Below are 23,556 nucleotides of genomic sequence, written 5' to 3'. Positions count from 1 at the left end.
TTTAATCTTACAAATTGCACTTTCCTGAGTGTGGATAACTTGGGAATACTTTACTTACAGCTGGTGTCTGAAGTGTGGGACTAAGCCCTTAACTGTGGGATCTGTGCTAACTCCAGGTAGTTAATGTCGGAATTGAGCCAAATTGTAGGATACCTAGTGGTTGCTGGAAAACCACAGTGGAGACCCATCAAGAGGTGGTATTCATTTCACCTCCCTTTAAATCTGGGCTGGCCCCATGACTGTGTAACTAAAAGAAGTCGTCCTGCTTCTTGTCCCCTCCAGGGCTAGCATGGAATGTGAGCAGATGCACACAGATACTTTGTGGGATACGGACAGGTTTTTCCTACTTCCTACCAAGAGAACCACATGTTCCTGAGTGTACCTCAACTAACTACCCACCATCCATCAATAAGCTATAAACTTCACAGATTTTTCCAGTGCTGGCACTTCTGTTCATAATACAATGTTTATTTAATTAAGGCTCTTCATCAGAGACTCTGAATGCACATGGGTATTTAATGTATTTAAACATCTAACAATTGGCTTGACAGTGAAAAGTCAACACAATCCTGTGCTATCACATTGTTAGAAACACAATAAGATGTGTGAGCAATGCTTAATAAAAGTGAATGTTTATAGTGCATATTGAGCTATTATTTAGGTTGAGAGCAGAAATGAAAACATAGGCACAATATAATCATTTACAAATTGTATTGATGAACATTGGTCAATAATAAACTTAAACTTGATTAAACATAAATAAACTACATTTATGAAATCAAGCTCTTTTGTGCTATAGTTTATAACATTTATTTTAGTCCTAAACAACTCTAAGCCTTTAATTTTACTCTACTCAGCCAATAAATAGTCTGTAATAAGACATAGTTCATAAGCATATCTATATCTGCTTTTTAAAGTCCTGCTTGCTTTTTTTTTAAAGGCAAAATAGGAAACAGCTCAGATGTCCTTCAATAGGTTAATGGTAAACCAGGCTGCTACATCCACACTGTGGACTACTACTCAGCAAGAAAAAGGAATGAACTCTTGATTCATGCATGAATAAATCAGGAGGCAATGGTGCTGTACTGTGTGATTGCATTCAGGAAATAACCAATTATAGAAACTAAATAGATTCATAGTTGCCAGAGGTCGGATATGTGAGGCAGGGGATGTAGCTATAAAAGGGCAACTCAAAGGAGCCTGTGCTAATGTAACTGATCTGTACTTGACTATATAAATGTCAATAACCTGGTTATTACAGCTGGGTATGATACCACACCTGGTTGTAATATTGTACCATAGTTTTGTATGATGTTACCGTAGATGGTGTGGGGGACTGGATAAAGGGAAATAAAGGATCTTTTTGTATTGTTTCTTACAACTGCAAGAGAATCTACAGTTACCTCAAAATTAGAAGTTTAATTAAAAAAACAACAACATGCTGGTAACTTATATCCTGTGTTAGAACTCTGCTGAAGCTCTAAGTGAATACTGCTTTTTCATTACCTCATATATTAAAATCATTAATGTATTATAGTAGAAAATATTATTGTTTCCTAAAGTCATGAAACTCAGCTTAAGAATTATTACTTGTTTTCAAGTCAGAGATTAAGAAAACAATTAAACAATTAAATATTAAAACGTATTCAGGCTGTACTTAGGGGACATAAATCTCAATTAAAAAAATCAAAGATGAAGATTTGTAAAGTAATAGGTTAAATAGAGAATTAAGACTTCTCTTGGTCTTTTAGTTGACATCGCTCCCCCTCACCCCAAAAAAAAGGAAAAAAAGAAAGCTACTCAATGTGTCAATGAGCTAATGATTCACAATTTGAATAAACAAATCTAGGGGATAACAATGTCACTGGCTCGTGAAAACTAGAGCCCTCAAAGCCATGTGATCAAAAAGGATTTGGTTAGTATTCTAACACTTCATCATTAACGTTAAAAAGCTGTCAGGAACTGTTGTAACAATATAATCAATATAATATACTTAAAAAAACAACAACAAAACCTGTCAGGGAATCTAGTTTGTGAATGGCTTACCTTTGCCCTAAACTGCTTTATATTATCCCTAAAATTTTAGAGAGATGATTTTTGAAAAAATATATCAGAGTCACCATGGTTTTGGTATAAAATGTAGACAATGTGAACATGAAAACAATAATGGAGTCTGTTGAGTTATTATGAAATGCTTTTAAAAAGGTTAACAGTAGAAATTGCCTCAAAGTTAATATAATTAAAAATTATAATTAATTTCCTCTGATAACTCAGGCTCTAAAATTTTTGGACACCAAGTTGCTATAGAGTTGGTTTTAGAACAAAAATCCAATATATTTTAATATCATCAAGAAGACAGATAGGACACCCAATGTCAACAAACTCTTAGTTGATGAAAACAACCTTTGATTTATATGACCCTTGGTCATGAACCATGTGAAGAGGGAGTAAACCAGAATGACAAATTTGGATAAGGACCTGGTCGTTGAGTAGATTCTGACTAGTGCTACCCCTGGTTTAGAGTCTATCACATTTTTAACTTCTGAAACCCATGGCGAAGGAACCGTTTTCCTAATAGAAATCTCACTCTAGCATTTTTAACAATGGAGGCTGGATGGAGGGTGAGGACACTGTGCAGCCTTGGAATAATAAGAATTAATATTAGTTGTTAAATAAAATAATAAATAAAGATGACAATTTAGTGTAGTAAACAAAATGTTCCTTTATATACTAATTTCAAAGTAAAGGTAACAACTCTTACAGTTTTTAGTAATACTGCTATTTTCACACACCATTTTCAAGGTGGCTTAATAGGTTGGTGACTTTATATCCAAAGTATTCTGTTTTTCTATTTTTATCACTTTCTCTATCATTTTAATCTTAAATCACATTCTCAAGACCTTCATTGGGACAGGCCCTAGAGTTCATGGCAGTCTGTTTAAAAAGGAAAATGCAAAGTCATGGAACATTTTAATACGACAATTCTGAGGCTGCTCTTTTGACGTGTGGACTTCTTAATAAACCCAAAACAAAACAAAACAAAATTAAGCATTCCAATTTTCTCTCCTAAGTAATGCACTGTCCAAACATGCAGCGCCAGCCTCCTGCCACCCTTGTACCCACCCAAAGGATGGGCTGAAGTTGATAAACAAGATGAAGAATGATGGGGAATGGAGTCAGGGGCAGGAACTTCAGTGGAGTAGTGTGGGGAGATCATTTTGTACATGACATAGTCATTTAAAAGACAAGTAAGGCAGCAAGCAGGAACTGTACTTTTCTTGTTGATTCAGCTGCATCAGACCAGCCAGGACAAATGTTCTCCTGATGATCCAAACAGCCTCATGGACTTAGCTACATACTTGGCTACAGTCAGTCACTTCCAACACCCTGATTTAAGATTGCCACATGCAAAAGAGAGAACTGAAATATTTTCTATTTCCCAAATAGCACCCTCCCCAAATGTATGATGGAATTCAAAGGTATCAGTTAACCAAATACACAATGAGACAAAAGTGCTCATGATGCCCCAGGACTAACCTGCAGGACATAAAGCCATCATCAGGTCTCCTTGGTAGGAGATGAGTACCACCCCTTCACCACAGGCTCTGTGTGAGCAGAGGGAGCCCTCCAGAAGGCATGGGACAGCTATGAGTAGACACAGCCACTCTAACAGTACACTTCCCTCTGCTCAGGAGCTGATGGTCAGAGCCGCAAGTTCCTGTGGAAGTGCAATCCATCCCACCCCACTGGGGTTTTCTCCCTCAGCTGACGAATCTGCCAGGGGGCATGGCCACTTCCCTGCACAATGGTCTCTGCCAGTAAGTCAGCCAATCCAACAGGCAGCCCTTCTCCAGCACACCTGCTGCAAATCTCTAGTAACTGCTGACTAATGAACATGTAAGAAAAATGAGGAGTTCCATCTCTAAAAGGGAAACTAAGAGGGAGAAAGAGTCTCACCCTAAACCTCTCAGAAAAGTATAAGAGAAGTAGCTGGATCCTGTCTGTTCACTGTACATGTTGGGCAGAAGACTGCCTGCTGTACTTGAAAGGGGGATGGAGTGGAGGCCTGGGTTGCTGAGAAAGGTAAGGAGGCAACCCACCAGCACATGCTCAGCACCCAAATGGAATACATAAAACAGGCAATTTAGCATTTTTACAGCACTGCTGAGGAAGCATAAGGTGTACAATGATCACTCAACCAGTTCAGCATCTGTAATAGCTCTGTTCAGCCCCTAATCAGTGGTGCAGTCCCCTTGGACACCTCCCTTTGAAGCCAGGCAACCTTTCCCAGGTGTTATGAATGACTCAGCCTTGGCTGCCGGCAAGGACTTCCCTGGAAGGATATCCAAAAGGAAAGGTTGGAGCACTTTCTAATTCTGTTACAAGCATTTGAAGTCTCAAGGGAGTTGATATAATTTATATTTGTTGACTAGTAAAAAGAACCTCTGAAAATGATTATTGTTAAAAGTCTTCGGAAAATGTCAACTGGAGTCTCTCCATTATAGAAGACAGTCTCGTTCTTGTCCCTGGTGCTGTCACCTTCTCTTTTCACATCATTTTGTCTGACTTTTGGCCTTTACTTAACATTGGATAAGGGTTTGGGGGTGGGAGGGTGGGCTAAAACCCTTCAGTCTGAATTCAGTTCTTAATTTCCAACATCTGGGTCATGGAACTGTTCCAGACATCTTTCTGTAAACTAAAAAAGAAAAATATTTCTTTCTATAGTGAAAGTTATTAAGGAAACATACACAATTTATAATTCAAAAAGTATACAAAAGGAAATGACTGTATATCTGTAGCTACAATAATAGCCAGTTACTACAAATGCTTTTCTATTTCTATTTTAAAGATTTCAGATTTTCAGCAATGCATTGTTTAAAACCTAGAGTAAACTGTTTACAGATTAAATTCTATTTCAAATGCGTACGACACGCTGCTATTTAGAAACATCCTATGGTGACTCCTCTTGCACAGTTAAGAATGCCATTACCAAGCCCTTAATTTAAGTACAGATTTTCAGATACTAAGTCTTTACCTAGAATCACAGGCTCATTTGCTGCTATGCTTTTCTGTGTATTGAGTTTATTATCAAGGAAAAAACTTTGATTAAACCTATCCTTGCTTGTCGTGGTTTGCTGCCAACTGTACAAGCAGGTTAAATTGATGAGATCCCTGGGAGTTTATAAAATGAAAAATGCAGTGACATTTTTATAACTAATATGGAAAGCTCACATGGAACGCAAAACATAATACAGCAAAGGAGACTGTATTGACAAAGAGATTAAATGCCTGTTACTATTATTAGACAGAGAACTGAGCCCCATGCTAAGCTGTAGGGGACCATAAAGCATATGTCAGCCGGCTTCCGTTTTAGACCTCAATTAGTGTGTTAGCCAGCAGTTTGAGGGGAAGTTTTAAGTGGATGCTATAGACTGTGACTCTGTATATTCTGTCACTTATTGATCTTTTGGGGTCATTACAGTCATTACCCAAAGTGGCCAATTTTGGGATAAAATCAGTCCTTGAAAAGACAAAGGACAAGGGACATTATGGAATCAAGGAGTCATGAAGAGGGCATTTCTATTTCCATGTTTTTCAGCTGAAGCTTCTGAATATTTTTAAAACTTTTGAGGAATATTTATTTCTCAGTAAAGACACACCACCCTTGCTTTACATAAGGTGCTTGTGAAAAGTCTTATGCAGTTCAAATCTGTGAAAATCGCATTGCTTAAAATTCAAATTGGGTCTACTATTTTAAGGAACCCGCTTATTAATTTTTCAGTATTACAAATACTTTCTAATAATAAAAACAGAAAGTGCCTCCTAATTTACCTGATTCCAAGTCTGATTTGGCCACCCCAAGTTTCCAAAGCACTAGCCATGCAAAACTTAAAATTGTATTTCATAATTTCTACCAGTTGAAACTTGTCATTTCTGCTGATGAACAGTTCTTCTTTCTTAATTCCTACACTTTAAGCTGTTGAATACTGACACTTTAAACACAGAAAAACTAAAATGAGTCCTATGATGATAAACTTTAAGATCTAGAAGGAAATATTGTTTATCATTTTAAAGAGATTTGTGTCTTGCTCTTAGTCACATAGTTAATTAGTAACCTAGCTAGAAAATGTTTAATTTTTCATTTTATTCCATTTTTTCCTACATTTCAATGTTTACCTTAAACAAATGAAAGATTCTTAGGAAGTGCACAGAGTGAACAAAAGGATAAGCTAGAACCCCAAATGCTCGCCTGATTCTGATTCAGAACAGAGAATTCTACAGCTTACAACAAACATGGTGATGTCCCCACATTTATTAAGCCATAGACTAAGTTCCCCAGAGAATCTGTGACAAGGGGAAATCAATTTCACTAAAGAAAGATGGGAACATTTAATGAAATCCAAGAAAGCTAAAAAGGAAACATATACGACAAATGATGACTTTGGGAGCCTTCAGACAACTGAGATTTTAATCTGGCTCCAAAACATACTAGTTATATGTCCTTGGGCAAGTAAGCTTAATCTGAGTTCATTTTCCAGCCCCAGAGACTCCTTCTAAGCAGAGTGGGCAAATATCCATAATTTATGTCAATTATTATTACTACTATTATTCTGGCTACAGATTAATGGATGAGACATCCAAGCCAGAGTCAAGGCAACTCTGATTTAAGAAATGGACTGCTTCCAACTCTGACAAAAGGTTATTCCAGTTTGGCTAGTGACTACCTGACTCAGACACTCCCCATCATAAAGAGTTTGACTAAGATGCCTAGAGAATAAAAAATGGTAATGGAAGCAGAGACCCATAATAATGGAAAGCATTGGCCCCAGCCCTGCATAAGCAATGTGTCCATGATGTTGTTGACCTGTTATTTTCTATACAATGAAGTATTTTCCTAGATAAGGGGTTCTCAACCTGTCACTGTTGCACTTTGGGATGGGTCAATGTTTTTGTTGTGGAGAGCTATCCTGTGCACTGTAGAATGATGCAACATCCCTGGCCTCTACCCACGAGATGCCAGTAACATCCTGTCCCAAGTTTTTGACAACCAAAAACATCTCCAGACATTGCAAAACGTCCCGTGGGGTGATGGGGCAAAATAGCTCCCAGTTAAGATCTATCTTTCCAGACTAAGGCACTGTAGTGGGAATGGATATTGGAAATGTAAAGAAGATGGAGATACAATCCCAGTCCTTGAAAAGTTCTCAGTAGAGTGAGAGAGTCTGACATGAATTCATGTGACACTGTGAATGAGCAGTGTAGCCCAGCAGACTCCAGGCAGAGAGACCACAAACAAAGGCTTAGAACTAGATCTTCGTGAAGAGGACTCAGAAACCCACCAGGGCTGGCCTGCTATCCAATGCCTCCACAAGTGAGAAGGCAGCAAAAAATTCCCACCACTTCCCACCTTCTCCTGGAATGGCACTTGGTTGGTGTTCACTAATGGAGTCCAACTGCATATCTGTGCAGGTGAGCCTGTAGATTATGCAACAACATGGTGTGCCTTGAGAGTTGACCATCCACCAGTTAGACAGGTCTCTCATGAGAGACACCAGTGCCTTCTACCCTGCCACATTCCCATCTATCCTGGCTAAGTCACACAAGCCCTCATGGCTGTGAAACAGAGCACTGTTTATCAATGGGTTGGCAATACAGATGAAGTATGGTATAAGAAGTGTGCCTATTTTGCCAGTTTTGATCTCCCTATAGGAAAATTGAAAAGCTGGGTCAGAATCTCTATAGTGCTGTCAAGTTGATACTTCTCAGCAACAGTGACATTTCTGAGCTAGTGGTAGAGGTGGGGGTGGGGAACTCGGGAGTGGTGATGAGTCAGCCTTTTTGCGGTGTTGGCGAAGAGTCTGTATGACTCTGAGGGAGGGCGATATGATGAAAAGCACTGTATCAACAAACCTAAACTCCAGGAAATCTAAGCTTCAGCCTCTCATAGTCTTTCTCATAACTGGCTACGAGAACTGGACAACTTTCCCTCTAATGACCTTGAATAACTTCTGTTAAGTAAGGTATAATTAACACACAGTAAGATACACACATCTTTGGTGCAACTGAATACACAAATGTAACTATGCAAAACAAGATACAGAACATTTCCAACACTCCAGGTAGTTCCCTTGTGCCCTTTTTGAGTCCATTCTCCTCTCTGCCACCCAGCAGTTACTATCTCTTTCCCAATCGATTGGTTTTACACGTACTTAGATATCATATAAATGGAATCAGAGTGTGTACTCGATTGTGTCATGCTTCTTCCACTTTGTTCCATGTATCTGGAGGTTTTCCTTCTACTGCTGAAACAGCACAATTTGTTCAGCTAATCTCCTATTGATGGGCATCTTGGTTGGGTCCAGTTCTCAGCTATTATGAATAAAGCTGCTAGAAACATTATCATACACGTCTTTTTGTGAATGTATGTTTTCGTTTCTTTTGAATTCCTTCATCTAGAAAAGACAGGTTGTCCCATGATTTTGAGCTTTCCATGCAGACACCTTAGGGAATGCTACAGGGGCGAAGGGAGAAAACAGCAAATGTAAGACTCTTCCCATCTATTTCCACCAGAACTGCTCTTCCATCTGTGTTATAGATGAGGCATTTGTGTAAGTTGTCATTTGAAGGAAGGGTTTTGTATAATATTTGAAAACCACCTAATAAATAATCTCTATGTCCCTTTTAGCTCTAAGAATCTATGATGCTTTCATAATTTCAAAGAAATGATTTCATAGTTTATAGCTAAATTACATCTTCTAAGTTTTACTCAAATTCTTCTAACAGATCTTGCATTGCATGGAAAATACAATACAAATCTATCAGCAAGACCTTTACAATTACTCTCCTAGTCTGCCTGGATACTTTTCAAGGATTACCTCTGATCCTTCCACTTTCCCCACTGCTCCAATCACAGAAATCTATTGTCCTCACAAAGCAAAACAGGCAATATCCATCCATCTCTGCACTTTTGTCCAAGCTATTTTTGCTCCCAGAATATTCATGCTCACTTCATCTGCCAAGGTTCCATCCTTTGCTTTTCAACCAGTTTGAAATTTACACCCTTCTAGAAACCTTCCTAAATACATTGGGTTATTTTTGCATATCCATTAGAATACACATGTGTGCAGTATCATAGTCACTGGTGCATGTACCTGTATCCCCACTTATAAATCACATGATCTAGAGACAGTCTCCCCATCTCCCTCTCTCCCTGTCTTTGATTCATGTATAGCACCAAGAATAGTTCTTGTTCATACAAGGATAAAATCAATACTGGCTGAATTCAATTTGTGAGTATGGATGACTGTTATTTACCTAAATCTTTAAACTAAGTGAAAATTCAGGCTGTTCACAGAAAGGGCAAAACTTAAAGGACATCCATGGAACATGCACTCACAAGTTTACCTTCCTTAATAACCTTGCAAATGCATGGCCAATTCTGCAAATCTTTCCTTCCACAAAACTACCACTGGCACAAATGGCCCATGGAAAATTAGTGCTAATTTTCCTTTAGGACAATTGCAGCATGATTCCCTGTCAAGGCCCAATAATATCTAACAACAACCACAATTGCTCCTAAGTGCGTGCAGTGCTAGTTTTTGCCAATGGCCTAAGTCAACCACTCTCCAGAACTGTGTCAAAAAGCTCAATCTGACTTCACCTGAGTTATCCCTCAGCTCAAATGTTTCCTTCCTTAGCTTCAGATGCTATCCCTTCCCTTCCGAGCAGAAAGAAAGCCATCTGTGTTCTTTAAACTATCCCCCCAAATCATTCTCCTTACTAAATAGTTATTTTGCATTGACCATGTATCTTCCAATTTTTATGTGTCCTGGAAACCTTACAAGATAACAGAAAAAGTGATACTATAGATCAAGAAAGCATGCATTGAAGCAAAAATATGAATTAATAACTTTTAGAAGATTCCACTGAAGCCTATGCCAAATAATAAAGTTTGGAAGAGTATACTTTAGAGATATATTCTGATGATCAGTTTTTTTCCCCCAAATAACTGATCACACACTAAAACCACTCCTATATTTTTATCATCTTGAATAAAAATATAACTAAAAAGTGTAACATTCTTTTGCATTGATAAATAAACTATGCTAAATATATATTACATATATATATATATATATATATATATATATATATATATATATATATAATTGGACCTCAATGTCACATGATTTTTATGAGGAAACTTATTGCCACGCTGGCCTGTCACACAGAGAATGCCTCTGGATGACTTGGATGACTTGGTGCAGTGGTGTCCAGGGCTGTTGACCATGTATGACCTCAGGAAGATGTTTTTAAATGCTGGGTCTACCGTCCTGCTCACAGGCTGTCAGATGCCACATCTTGTCACTGCCTGCAGGAGGACTCTTCCTGCCATCTGCTTTTCTGCTTCTACTCAGACTACCAGCTGTATTCAAATGGTGTCCAGAATGAAAGTAAACCATTTTCCCAGGTGAAACAGAGTGCCTCTTTTAGGAGTAAAGAGCATGAATGCTTCTGCTTGTGTATTTCAAATAAAAATGGGTATAAAAACTATAAAGAATAAAACCTCATGGAGGATAGTATGGGGTGTATGTGGGAGGGGAGGGAGGTAGATGGAAAGAAAGAACCCACAGAGTAAAGGTTTTTGATCAAAAAGAAAAAAGAATTATGATATTATGGGCAGAATCAGGCAGGAGACTTTTTTATCTCATTCAAAGTCAAAATCTATAGGGTCCCTCAATTACAGCCTTAGAGAGAAGCTGATGTTCACCAAAGGCTGTAGAAGACCTTTGATCACTGGAAGACAGACAGACACAGAACTTTCTACCATTTGCTGATCAGTGTTGTTAGAGGGAAATAGCCAGCTGCAGGGGGTTATCGCTGATCCCTGTAGTCACTGGATGGAGGAGGCAGTGTCTGACATTGCAGGACAATGAGGCATTTGACTACACACCACACAGCAGCCGGCCTGGTCCTTCTAAAAAATAAATCAGATCGCATCACTCCTCTTATAAAATCACTCCCACAACTTCCCAGAGTAGCCAGGGCAAGTGCAGATTCTGTACCATGCCCCCTGTAACAAAGTCCCCATGTCAAGGCCCACCCACTCCTGTCCCCCTTCTTTATGTGTGCTCTAAGGCTCCTGGCATTTCTGCTCCTTAATATCCTAAGTGTGTTCCTGCCCAGACCTGGGAACTGGCTCTTCCTTCTGCTTGAGGTGTGGTGCACCCAGATATCTGAAGGGCTGCCTGCATCCCAAACCAAATGCCAATCCTCCGCAAGGCCTTTCTTAACCGCCTTGAACATGGTCATGTAACCACGTTGTCCTATACTATACTATTAATAGCACTTATTAGTGTTTGAAAATACCTCAGTGGCATTCACTGTCTGTCTTTCCCCCTGATATAGTGGTTCTCCAATGGGATAATTTTGCCAACCAGAGGACATTTGGCAATGCCTAAAGATATTTTGGGTTGTCTTAAATGGGAGAGGAATGAGGAAGAATTACTGGAATCTAGTAGGTACAGAGGCCAATGATACTGTTTAACATTCTACAGTGCATAGAATAATCCCCACAACCAAGACTCATGCAGCCAAAAATGTCAGCAGGGCTGTGGTTGAGAAGCCCTGGAATAGGATATAAGCTCCTCAGCTCCAACACTGTTCCATACATGCTGTATCCCGTGCCTTTAGCACTAACTACCTGACACTCAGCAAGGTTCTCAATCAGCATTGGTCAACGGACAGACCTATGCTGGATTCTGTGTTTCACTAATGAGGACTGCTTGGCATTATCACTAGACCATGTTATATTAATAGTTGTACTAAATTTGTAGCACATATGTATATATATATAATAATATTCATATCCATTTATGTTTATGCATTGCCACATCAGATATGACTATAACTGAAGTGAACTACACTGTATTACTGGTTATTCTAAAACAGCGGTTTTCAACCTGTGGGTCGCGACCCCTTTGGGGGTCGAACGACCCTTTCGCAGGGGTCGCCTAAGACCATTGGAAAACACATATATAATTACATATTGTTTTTGTGATTAATCAGTATGCGTTAATTATGTTCAACTTATAACAATGAAACTACATCCTGCATATCAGATATTTACATTATGACTCATAACAGTAGCAAAATTACAGTTATGCAGTAGCAACGAAAATAATTTTATGGTTGGGGGTCACCACAACATGAGGAACTGTATTAAAGGGTCGTGGCATTAGGAAGGTTGAGAACCACTGTTCTAAAAACAATCCTTTTGATATTATTATAAATGTAAGAGTTAAAAGACTTCTATTAAATAAGTAGAGCCTTAACAGGTATACAGAACCTAGTGCCCTAACTTGGCAAACTAGGCAAGAAGTGGCTCTTATTAAATGGTGAATCAACAGGGAGCATTCCAGTCTGGGCGGACCACATGTAACAAATGGGCTTAGTGAAGCTAAGTATGGCAGGTTTAAATCGTGTTAGCCTATCTAGGCTGGAACTGTGTTTCCCAAGCTTCCCTCTCCTGCATAGTTCTGGGTTAGCATGGACCACATGAACATTCTATGTGAGATTTGAAAGAATACAGTCATGCAGCAAGTGTAGTCTTTGTATTTGAAAGATGTCAGGTGCTGTCACAGTTCTTGCATCTCATTTATCTGCTGGCCACCTAGTTGTCACGAAGCAGCAAAGGGGCTGGTCCAGCCTATTCTGGAACTCCTCTTTTTTTTTTTTTTTTTTTTTAAAGTATATTTTATTGATTATGTTGTTACAGTAGTTCCAATTTTTTCCCCTTTACTCCCCTCCACCCAGTATCTCCCTCCCCCAGCATCCCCCCCCAAGTCCATACCCATGGTTCGTAAAAAATAACTATCCCTCCCTCTCAGATATTAAGACCCTTTGTAATCTTGTAAAGGACAATGGGCGAAGGTCTCAAGCTCCTCTAGCTGCTTCAAGCTGGACATGGTCGTCGTCCTACCTACCCTTGGGTCCAGAAATCCCTAATAACAGTGGGGGTGTGGAGGGGAGGGTGGAACTCCTCTTTTGCTTTCTTTATCTTCTGGCCAGGTACACACTTAGTTCCCTGATGAAGGTCAGTGTGCTTCTCCTGGAGGTTGTCCCCTTCGCAGAAGCAGAAAGAGGCCAACATGGGTTCCAGGCCATCTGCACAGATTCTAGCTTGTCCTCAAGGGTTCAAGTTCATCTTTGCTCCCTCTGCTTCACATTCATCTTTCCTTCCCACTGCTTGCCCTGCCAACTTCAGGCTCCAGTATCAGATACAGTTGCAAAACCTTCCACTGACTGTGGACCAGATCCCACAACTGCATAAGTGAAATCCAGATAATAAATCCTGGTGGTTCAGCTTCTCTGCTCAAACCTTGACTAAGACACTACGACTGACAATTTGGTGGCCTTTCCACATCCTGCCATATACTGACAAGATTGTCAATAAATGGGATCTTTTTAGAAGGAAATAGATTTTAGCATGTAGTTGCACTCAGCTTTTGCACCAGATAATTGGAAAATGACTTCCTAAATCAGATAAAGTGATCATATGCATATAGTGCCTATGGTTATGATTCTTTCCTTCTTTTTAAATGCCATTGAAATTGATTTTGATTAAACAGAAGACAAGCATGCCTTTTCATAATACCTGGTGATTTTATTTCCTTTATCATAATCACTTGTCCCACAAAGTCCCACTCAGATGTCTTGGATCACTAAGCATGTATGACCTGCAATGTTTAATGGCTGCCACCCAAGTACTTAATTAAACTTACTGGGATCAACTAAGATGGGGAGACTGTTGAATCCTCCCGAATTAATCTTTATATTGTGACTGTAATTCTGAATTTAAATATGTTGCATTTGTCTTTATAAACTCATTATGGAGTCTATTTTAATAAGCACTCTACCTGGTAACTCCTGCAACATTTTTTCAATAATGAAATACAGCGCTGCTGGCACACTGTGTTCCAAAACAGATTTCTCAATGTTTGGCCTCTTATGCATTTTTCTTGAACCACATTACAAAGAAGACAGAATTAAATGGCCTTAGCAGAATCTGACAGCTTATGAAGGCAAATTAGCCAGTCCAGGGTCAGGAGGTACAAACTGCCTAGGAGTGGCTTTTAGCAGGTAAACGCTTAGAGCTCAGAGGTGCGGCTGACACCAGCCACCAAGGAGATGGTGGAGGAGGAGAAACTGATTGTATAGACCAACCTAATATGAATGCTGGGGGGGAGCAGGGACAGGAGGGGAGGGGGAAGTGCAGAATTGAGATTTCAGCTGGAATAAGGATGGAAGTGGACAAGGTTGATAGACAGAGGCACCTTTGTAGCCTGAGCCTCTCTCTGTGTGTCTTACACACACACACACATTGAAACATCACCCTACCTGAGCAAGTGATAAAGAGATGACACCACAACCCAAACTGGCAGTCATGCACAAGCAACATCCCTCAAGCTTGACTGTCTCTTGGTACAAATCTCCTGTCCTTTACCACACAGCAGTCACCTCCTGTGGATCCTATGAGTACAGGCGGCTTGAAGAACTTTAATCAACCTCAGATTTAGACAGTGTGGTGATATTGCCATGTTTAACCCTTTGAGTGCCATGCGTAATTGCTAAAATCTGGGTGAGAAATGCCGAGCTATTTTGCTGAGAAATGCAGAGTTTATGAAAAATGTCTATAAAAACATTATTATTCATAATAATTTGCTGAAAATTTCATGACATACAGTAAATACACTCTTCTTTTGTAAGCAGCGTTCTTTGATGCAATTTGGCAAAAAATTTATTGCATTAAAATTATAACAACTATTTTGAAAAAAAATTCTTTCCTTTAATATGGCTTTTGAAGTATAATATATGGCATAATATAAAACCTGTGTGGGATGGGTGGGGGAGAGAAATTAGGGGAAAAGGGGACAACTGTAACTGAAAAACCAAAATAAAAAAAACAACAACAAAAAATAAAACCTGTGATTATAATTATAAAAAACACATAGTAACATAGATAACAAGCAAGAAGCATGCCAAATATTGCATAAATATTTGAAAAAAAAGAAAACTTCATAACGTACAAAAAAAATGAACACAAACGTCATTCACACTAGAGACATATATCAATAGACATCAACAGTGAAAAAGAGTTTAAAAACAAAAATGAAATGCAAAAACAATACAATAATAGTAAAATGTTTATTATTAACATTTGTGGCTATAGACGCATCTTGGGTGCAGCCCTTTGTCACATCTCACACATACTGTTCTTGACCTGATTTTTCTTTCCAGTGTTGAGCATTCCTTACACAACCTTAGCTTTCTTTCTGGAAGCATCTTTACGCCATATACATGAGAGGGACCCAGTGGATTTTCTTCATTGCTGGATTTGTTAACAGTGTTTCTAACCTCATGCCATTCTCTGGCAAGCTCTTCTATTATGGAGGTGTTGAAGTTCAATCGAGACATTGGTTCGTTCCCACCTAAAACATTATCCTTTTAAAGAATGTATGCATTCAGAAGCATTCTTGATAATACATTGAACATAACCTTCTTCCAATACTTTAGTGTTCTTCTTTCCTCCAAATACATGTAAAGCATCATATCAGACGTGTCTATGGCTTCTATGTATCGGTTGTATTCCAATATGATATCTGGCTTGGAAATTGGTGTCATATTTCTTTTTGATACTATGTTCGATACTGTTGGACCTGAATCAGAGCTAAGGAGAAATACCTGCTTTCTTTGAGATTTATTTTTCCTAAACCCACACAGTAACAGGAAAGCATTTCTAAAAAATCTTACCTCTCCCACATTGAACTTTTGTAGAATCTGGTGAGGGAGAAATTTTTGATTCCTATGAAGTGCTCCTGTAATGTATGTCCCTACTGAGTAGAAGTACCTAGCCAGGGGAATTGAACTAAAAAAACTGTCACAAAAGATGTGGTAACCTTTATTCATATAATTTCCTACAGTAAGTAATTTAGTTACTACACTATAGGCGAAACCATGTTTTTTCACATCATCTTTGTCTGTATTACTTTTTGCTCCAGGGGAAGCATAGAATACAAGACAATAGTTTGAGACTGCATCACACATCATCCAAAATATTACTCCCCAGTGATGATGGTGTTTATTTGGCAATTACTGCAATAACCTGTTGTGAGTTTTGGTACCAACCAAACTCTCATCAATGCCCAATTGTTGGTGGGGAGTATAGTAACGTCAAAAGATATGATTGGTGTGATCAACTATTGGCTGAAATTTAGCACATGGGTCATAAGATGGATCATCAGGAGTGGGGATTTTTGAATTGTCTACAAGATGAAAAAACCTCAGCAATAACTGAAATCGGTTATGAGAGAACATGTGCCGGAACCAAGGAGTTGACAAAGATTTCTTTTTCGACCAGTAGCTGTACCTGCTTGGTTTAGTCATTAGGCCCATGTTCCGTATACAAGCTATAAAATCTTTTATTTCTGCAACTGTCATTGGTTTCCAAGAACTCACTCTAGAATTGGGGGATACGTTTTTGTGTGACTGAAGGTACTGTTGTGCATATCTGCTAGTTTCAGTGACCATCAGCTTCAGCAGCACTTCAGCGATGAAGAGATGAAAATAAGCAATTGGCTTAGAATCAGTCGGCGGGGCATGCTTCGAACCTGGAAGCTCTGCAAATTGATGTTGAAGTTGTGTTGTGTCCTGCCCATCTGCATTCCTCTCAGCCCAACAGCTTTCACTAGCATCACTTTCAGAAGGAGAGGGTTCAGTTTCATCTTCACTTACTTCATCTTCAGATGCACTGCTTTCAAGATCACTTATCACAAAATCACTGTCACTTGATTCATCGCTGATCAATTTAGAAATTTCTTCTTCATGTGAAGTTTCCTTTCTCTTCATTGGGGTACTCATTTTCAGTTTTTCTATAAATGTCTTTCTAATATAAAAAAGCACGGGCACAAAATGAATGAATACTGGCTGTAAGAATCGTATAAGATCACTCCCTGGCTAAAGTTCAACTGAATACTTTTCTTCAGCTACGACTCTCGAAAGTAGTCTTGCTCTTGCAGCACAAAAGAATGGTCCACTCTAGTATGATAAGAATATCGCTTCACCCAGAGGATACCAACCTTTGATACTTTTTATTCAAAGCAGAAGAAAGTGCGTGTTTACCGCAAACACCGTCGGGCAATAGTGACATTCGAACCTGCTCTGACGCAGAGAGAGACTAACCTTCGTTGTGTTTACAGCCTGCTAGAGGGATACCCTGAGAGCCAGTGTAGCACTTCGCATTTCCGCAGTAAACAACGTTCCCCTCATTCGGAAAGGCTGACTCACTGTCAGAGGATATCAGATACTTATCTCTCCAGATGAGGGTGTCAAATGTTTCAAGAACGCTCCGTGATTCCGTCGCTGGTGAAATGGACCTAAGATGCAGCACTTCGCATTTCCTCAGTAAACAATGTACCTCATCAGAAAGACAGACTCATTGTAAGATGGTATAAGGTCCCCCACTCTATATCATATCCATATTCAGATTCCTAGCTCTCCATATGAGGTCGTCAACTGTCTCAAGGACTCTCTGCATTTCCATTGTGAGAGCAATAAACCTGCTCTGCTGAGACACAGGAAAAATTGCTAACGCTCTACGGTGAAGGAATGAAAATGTCCATTAGCAAAAGCTTCCTTATCATGCACATTGTGTAGAGTTTTGACGATTATTGCAAAGATAAATGAAATTAAAAGGACTGTTTAAAATGTAAGTAAAAATTATAACAGAATTCGTCGGCGTCGTCATCGGCAGCCGTCCGTCTAGAAAGACGATGGCGTAGCTTCCTGAGAGACTATCTGCACCGCCGAGAATGGCTGTGCAGTCCGATTCGGGAGTGACAATCCCTGGCACACTTGTTACAGGTGAAGGCAGATGGCTGTTGTTGCTGCTGTTGACGCTGCTTCCGCCTCGATCTTTTCTGGACCGCCTCCTCGTTGTGCGCAGCCTCTGCACGTGACGTACCTTGCCTGACCGCGAGCCTCCAGGCTAGGCGGTCGTCTGCTTGAACTTCCCATGTGTTGAGATTGATGGAGCATTGTGTCATGTCCTTTTTGCAGATGTCTTTGAACCGCAGTTTTGGACGCCCTGTCATCCTCTTGCCTTCTGCTAGCTCGCCGTAGAGGAGGTCTTTGGGGATACGGCCTGCATCCATTCTTTTGACATGGCCGAGCCACCTGAGGCGTCTCTCGCTAAGAACTGCATGCAAACTGCTCATATTGGCTCGCTTCAGCACCTCGGTGTTGGGGACCTTATCCTGCCAGGCGACATGCAGGACGCGTCGTAGGCACCTCATGTGGAAGCTGTTGAGTTTCCTTTCGTGCCTTGTGTAAGTGGTCCACGTCTCGCTGCCATAGAGGAGAGTGCTGAGTACGCAGGCTTGGTAGATGCGCAGTCTGGTTTTCTCAGTGAGGCTGGAATTGTTCCACGCTCGCCGGTTCAGTCTGGCCATAACTGTGGCTGCCCTGGCGATTCTCCGGTTGACCTCCAAGTCGACTGACAGAGAGCTCGAGATGGTGGACCCGAGGTAAGTGAAGTCGTTGACAACCTCCAGGGTGTATCCGTCGATGGTGATGCATGGGGGAGTCCCCGTGCCTTGAGCCATAACATTCGTCTTCGTCAGGCTGATGGCTAGTCCGAACTCCTTACATGCGTGGGAAAGGCAAGTGACTAGCTGCTGGAGTCCCTCTTCGGAGTGTGATGTCAAGGCTGCGTCGTCGGCGAAGAGCATCTCACGGATGAGCACCTCTTTGACTTTGGTCTTGGCTCGTAGACGGGCCAGGTTGTAGAGCTTGCCATCGGATCTGGTGTGAATGAAGACACCCTCGCTGCAGTCCTTAAAGGCGTATTGGAGGAGCATGGAGAAGAAGATTCCGAACAGCGTAGGCGCGAGGACGCAGCCCTGCTTTACTCCGCTGCTGACTGGGAAGGCCTCAGAGGTTGCGCCGTTGTAGGACACCGTGCTGTGCATGTTGTCATGAAAGGACATGACCACAGCAAGCAGAATTAATATGTCAGTATTTGAACAAGTGTAAAAATTCAAAATTTGGATTAACATGAGAAAAAGTCATATCAATATATAAACTGAGGTACAAAAAAAGAGAACAAAACATAAAATCTGAATTATTCCATTGTTATTTACATTCATAGCCATCGATAAAAGAGTTGCTGGGAGCAACGCTGGTATTTTGGGGAAAATTTGTCAGCATCGCTCACAGCGACATGGGCACTCAAAGGGTTAAAGGTAGCTGTGGTAGACTGCATTATTGGTCCCAACTCTCCAACCCTCATGGCATCCAGGCCCTTGTCACAGCCTCATCATAAGCTGTCAACTGCCCTGCATATGACTTGCTTTGGAAGTAAGAGTATGCCAGTTCCAAGTTGAAGCCTGGGAGAAGAGGCGAAGAGCATGCCTGGCCAGCCCACTGGTCCAAGGAGGATAAGAGGCCTATGAAGCAGAGCTATTCCAGTTGACCGAGCACCTGCAAGAGGAGGCAGAGCTGCCACTGCACAGCAGCCTGGCAGAGCCTAACCCCCACTCCCCCCACCAACTGGCACATGCATGCACAGTAACAACTGACTAAATGTTGGTAGTTGTTTGTTACACAGCAATAGCTGACTGTTAGAATGCCAGAACAATTTCATAGACCAATACCTCACACAGACCTCCTATCAATCAACCAGAGGGAAGCAGGGCTGCTCCATCTGAGGCAGGATGTAGGTCCTTAAGCCCCTTTGTCCCCACTCATTACAATACTGTCTAAGGCACCTCCACGTATCAGAGTTTGAAAACTATTCCTCTAGCAGAAAGCGCACTAAATCAGAAAACAGAAGTCCTGGGCTTGAATCTACCCCATGCCACTTAAACACCCTAGAGATTCAGTGCCATCCTATGTGAGAAAAAAGGGAGTAAAAATGTACATGTTTGGTCAACCTACCACTGAGTTAGATCAAATTTAAAAATGTGTAAAAATACAGAGTACACTGATATAAGGTATCATTGCCACCATCATCACCACCACTCCCACCGGAATCACCCACATGGTGGGGCAGACTTGTCAGAGCCACTCCCTTCTCTGTAAGCTAAGTGTGGGGAGTTTGGGGGCTTGACAGCAGCTGTAGCTGGTAATCTTCAACCATCCCTCCCAAGCTCCCCACTGACTTCAAATGAAAAGTGGGACAACACATAAGAGAATTATTTTCTACAATTTGATTTAGGTGTATGACAAGTTATATATAGTTTTAAAAGTCTACTTATCCTTTGGTGTGTTTTCTTATACTCAAAGGAGCAATAAATGCTCTACAGAGTTTGGGCTTCAATGAAGCAAGAGAGACACACACAGATGGGGGTGGGGGGCCCAGCCTGGGTTGTTCTCAGCTGTCCAAGGCCCATCTGTGCCAACAGGCACTAAAGCTCAGCAGACAGACCAGGGCTTTGTTATCAGCCAATTCAGGTCAGAGTTGGAGCTACTTCCTAGCTGTGTGACCAGTTGGCAAGTCTTTTAACTTCTGTGAACCTGTTCCCTCACCTGAAAGTAGTGGTTATATGTTCTATGCATAGGACTTTCAGAAAGATTAAGTAAAGTAATGTCCATAAAATGATTAGTGCAGTTTCTAAGAACCCAATAAACAATTACTATTATAATTATCATTGGACGATGGACTATTTCACGCCCATTATTCTGCCCTCAGAGGACCATAATGATTTCTATGACATGCCAGGCCTTCTAATTAAAAGCCTCATGAATGAGGCTCAGAACCTGACATCACTGCCACTCAGCTGCTTGGTGACCTTGAGCACACTGCAGAACCTCTTAACCCTGGAGTAGAAGTCACGTCCCTGCCCTTGAAGACTTGACAGCCTCCTAGGGGGCATGCATGAAGACAGACGACCATAACCACTACCAACGGGTGGCGTGAAATACAAGCACAAGTGCTCTGGGAACAAAGAAAGAGAGCAGCTAGACAACAGCCACAGTGTGTGTTGGAGGGGATGAATGGGATGCTGCTGAGGCGCTGCCCGGCCCATCTGTGGCTGTGATCGCAAACACTCCTTGCCCATCAACATGGTAAATGGCACCATCTGCCCAATGTGACAAGTTCCATTGGAATAAACCTATATTTCACAGCCACATTTCTCTAAGACCCAGAGCCCTGCCAGTGGATTCTGGCCTCTCAGAGGGATTATACCAAAGAGACAAAAAGCGTGGTAGCCAAGGGGGAGGGCAAAACTGAGAAGCTGGCAGTAAAGAGGAATCCATCCAGCTCCTTTAATGTTTTTAGTTAGAAACCTCCTGGGCCTGGATTAGCTACTGGATCACTCATTAAAGTTGCCAGGTCTTCTAATTTTTATGGGTGTACAATGATTTAAACAAATTATCTAAGTGCTTCTCTGAGGCTCCCTTTTTGAGTCCACATGGAATGGCTATTTGAAGCTCCCTGGAGCTCCTCTCCCCAGTGCTGTTGGCCACACACATAAAATTATGGTCCTTACCAGATCTCTTGACCTGTGGAGGTGACAACCCCTATTAGGAAAAGGTATTTTATTAAAACCCTGTCAGGGATGTCATGAATAAGATTTAATGGCAATTGGAATTTCTGAGGTTCTAATGTTCTAGTAATCTTTATATCAAATTTATTGGGATAACATTAATAATATTATGTCAATTTCAGGTGTACAACTTAATGATATCTGTATATTCTATTGCATGCTCCCCACCCAAAGTCTAGTCTCCTTTTAATAGATCTTTCTATTTTTATGTTTTTAAAAAAATTAATAGCCCCTTTAGCTTATTTATGTAGCTCTGTTATTCAAACTGTAAAGACAGGGACAGAGTATATGACCCATCCTGTCTTCCCACCTGAGATTCTACTAGATTCCTAATTTGTAAGTGGCAAATTATATAGAAATTCTGTGATCTCTACTGGGATGTATAGTTACTGAGCATTAGTTACCACTTCCCTTCCACATGGAATGGCCATTCACCAGTTAAATTTGTTTCTGATCATCCTGGAGGAAAAACAGCAATAACATCATCCACTCTCAAGATGGTATTTGTCAGCACTTTAGTGCCTTTTTTCCATGTAAGGAGAGTTGGATGCAATTTACATTAGCTAAAAAGAATCGATTTCTTTTTACAGTAAATGTGGAAAAGGTTACTCAGTGAAAGCAAAGGGGACAGAGGAAGGCAGGGTGGAAGGAGGAGAAGGGTCACAGACCATTATGACCCTAGTCCCTGAGAAAGCATCAGTGGGTCTAGGTAGGAATGTGACCTAGCAAAAGAAGAGTTTTAGGGACTGGGTTTGTTAGTGTATCTCATGGATTTGAGAAAGATAAAGATAAAGGTTAAGATAAGGAGACATGGGAGATTAGCTAGTGGATGTGACTAACTGTTCAAAAGATGAAGGCCTGGCAAAGTGTGGGCTATGCCTCCTGCCTCCCCAGCCTCACATAGTTGTTATGACAATTATTTGGACCAATGGATATAAAAAACCAGACAAAAAGTTCTTTTGCCCTAGACATTTCTGTTTTTAGTTACTGCTGATTCTACATCCCTACACACCAAAGCAATAGGTTTTAAGACTTCAGGTGGAAATTTTGCACAGAATATGGCACAAGACTGAACATGTTGGACAAAGAAGATACACAGGATCGACACTAATTCTCAACAAACTAACTGCTAAGTGCAGAGGGAAACGGTAAGAGAAAAGTCAGGGAAACAAAAGTGGCTGCCCCTTTCCAGAAGACCTATCAGACAGGACAGGCCTCCTCCCATTCAGGGATCTCTTGGGAGGAGGTACATTTTGGGGAGCAGAGAGGAAAGGGCAACGCAATACATAGAGCATGGTGTCTACAGTGTAAGGGGTAGGCTGTTATTTGCTGCCTAGAACACTCAAAAATAAAAGGATGTCTCTCCATAGACCCTCGGTTTATTTACAGGTGGATTTTGGGCAACATACTCTATATTGTATTAAGCCTCTGCATATATAAACCAGGGATGGTGATAACACTTTGCCAGGTGGTGAGGATTAAATAAGAACTTGTGGGTAAAGCAGCCAACGAGGTCTGGAATACAGAAGTCATTCACTGAATGGTGACAGCCACGTGAGCCTGACCAAAATCACTCTACAGTGACAGTAGCAGCACTGACTTTTAAGAAAGGACAGTTCACAGTATTCTTCAAAAAATGGCATACATTCCATTTCAGTGTTATTTTCGGCCAGCGAGCCCATTTTCTTGATACCTAGTGATAAGACAGAATGTTGTAGTGGAAGGAATCTTGGGGGAGTCCAGGAAAAGCCAATTTGAGGACTAGTTCTCAAAGCACCTGTGTCATATTGGGCAAGTCACTTCCCTCTCATTTCACTTTGCCAAGTCATCTCAGGTCCTCTGTAAGTGATTTTGATATATGATAGTATTGAGAGATCAGCCAGATAGGCAAGGGTCAACATATATTTAAGCACTCAAGATAGCATCTGTTCATTGCAAGGAACTATAT

General features: G+C 40.7%; 1 protein-coding gene across 8 annotated transcripts in view; it reads right to left on the bottom strand.

Moving 5' to 3' along the window:
• The window catches only part of RGS6 (regulator of G protein signaling 6), a 464,067-nt gene that overhangs the window by 292,411 nt on the left and 148,100 nt on the right, over positions 1-23,556 (bottom strand). The window lies entirely within an intron of this gene.

The sequence above is a fragment of the Furipterus horrens genome, unplaced genomic scaffold (genome assembly GCF_987537825.1).
Source record: "Furipterus horrens unplaced genomic scaffold, mFurHor1.1.pri manual_scaffold_3, whole genome shotgun sequence".
Classification (NCBI taxonomy): domain Eukaryota; kingdom Metazoa; phylum Chordata; class Mammalia; order Chiroptera; family Furipteridae; genus Furipterus; species Furipterus horrens.
Note: the sequence above shows the minus strand (reverse complement) of the source record. Positions and strands in the feature narration are given on the sequence as shown.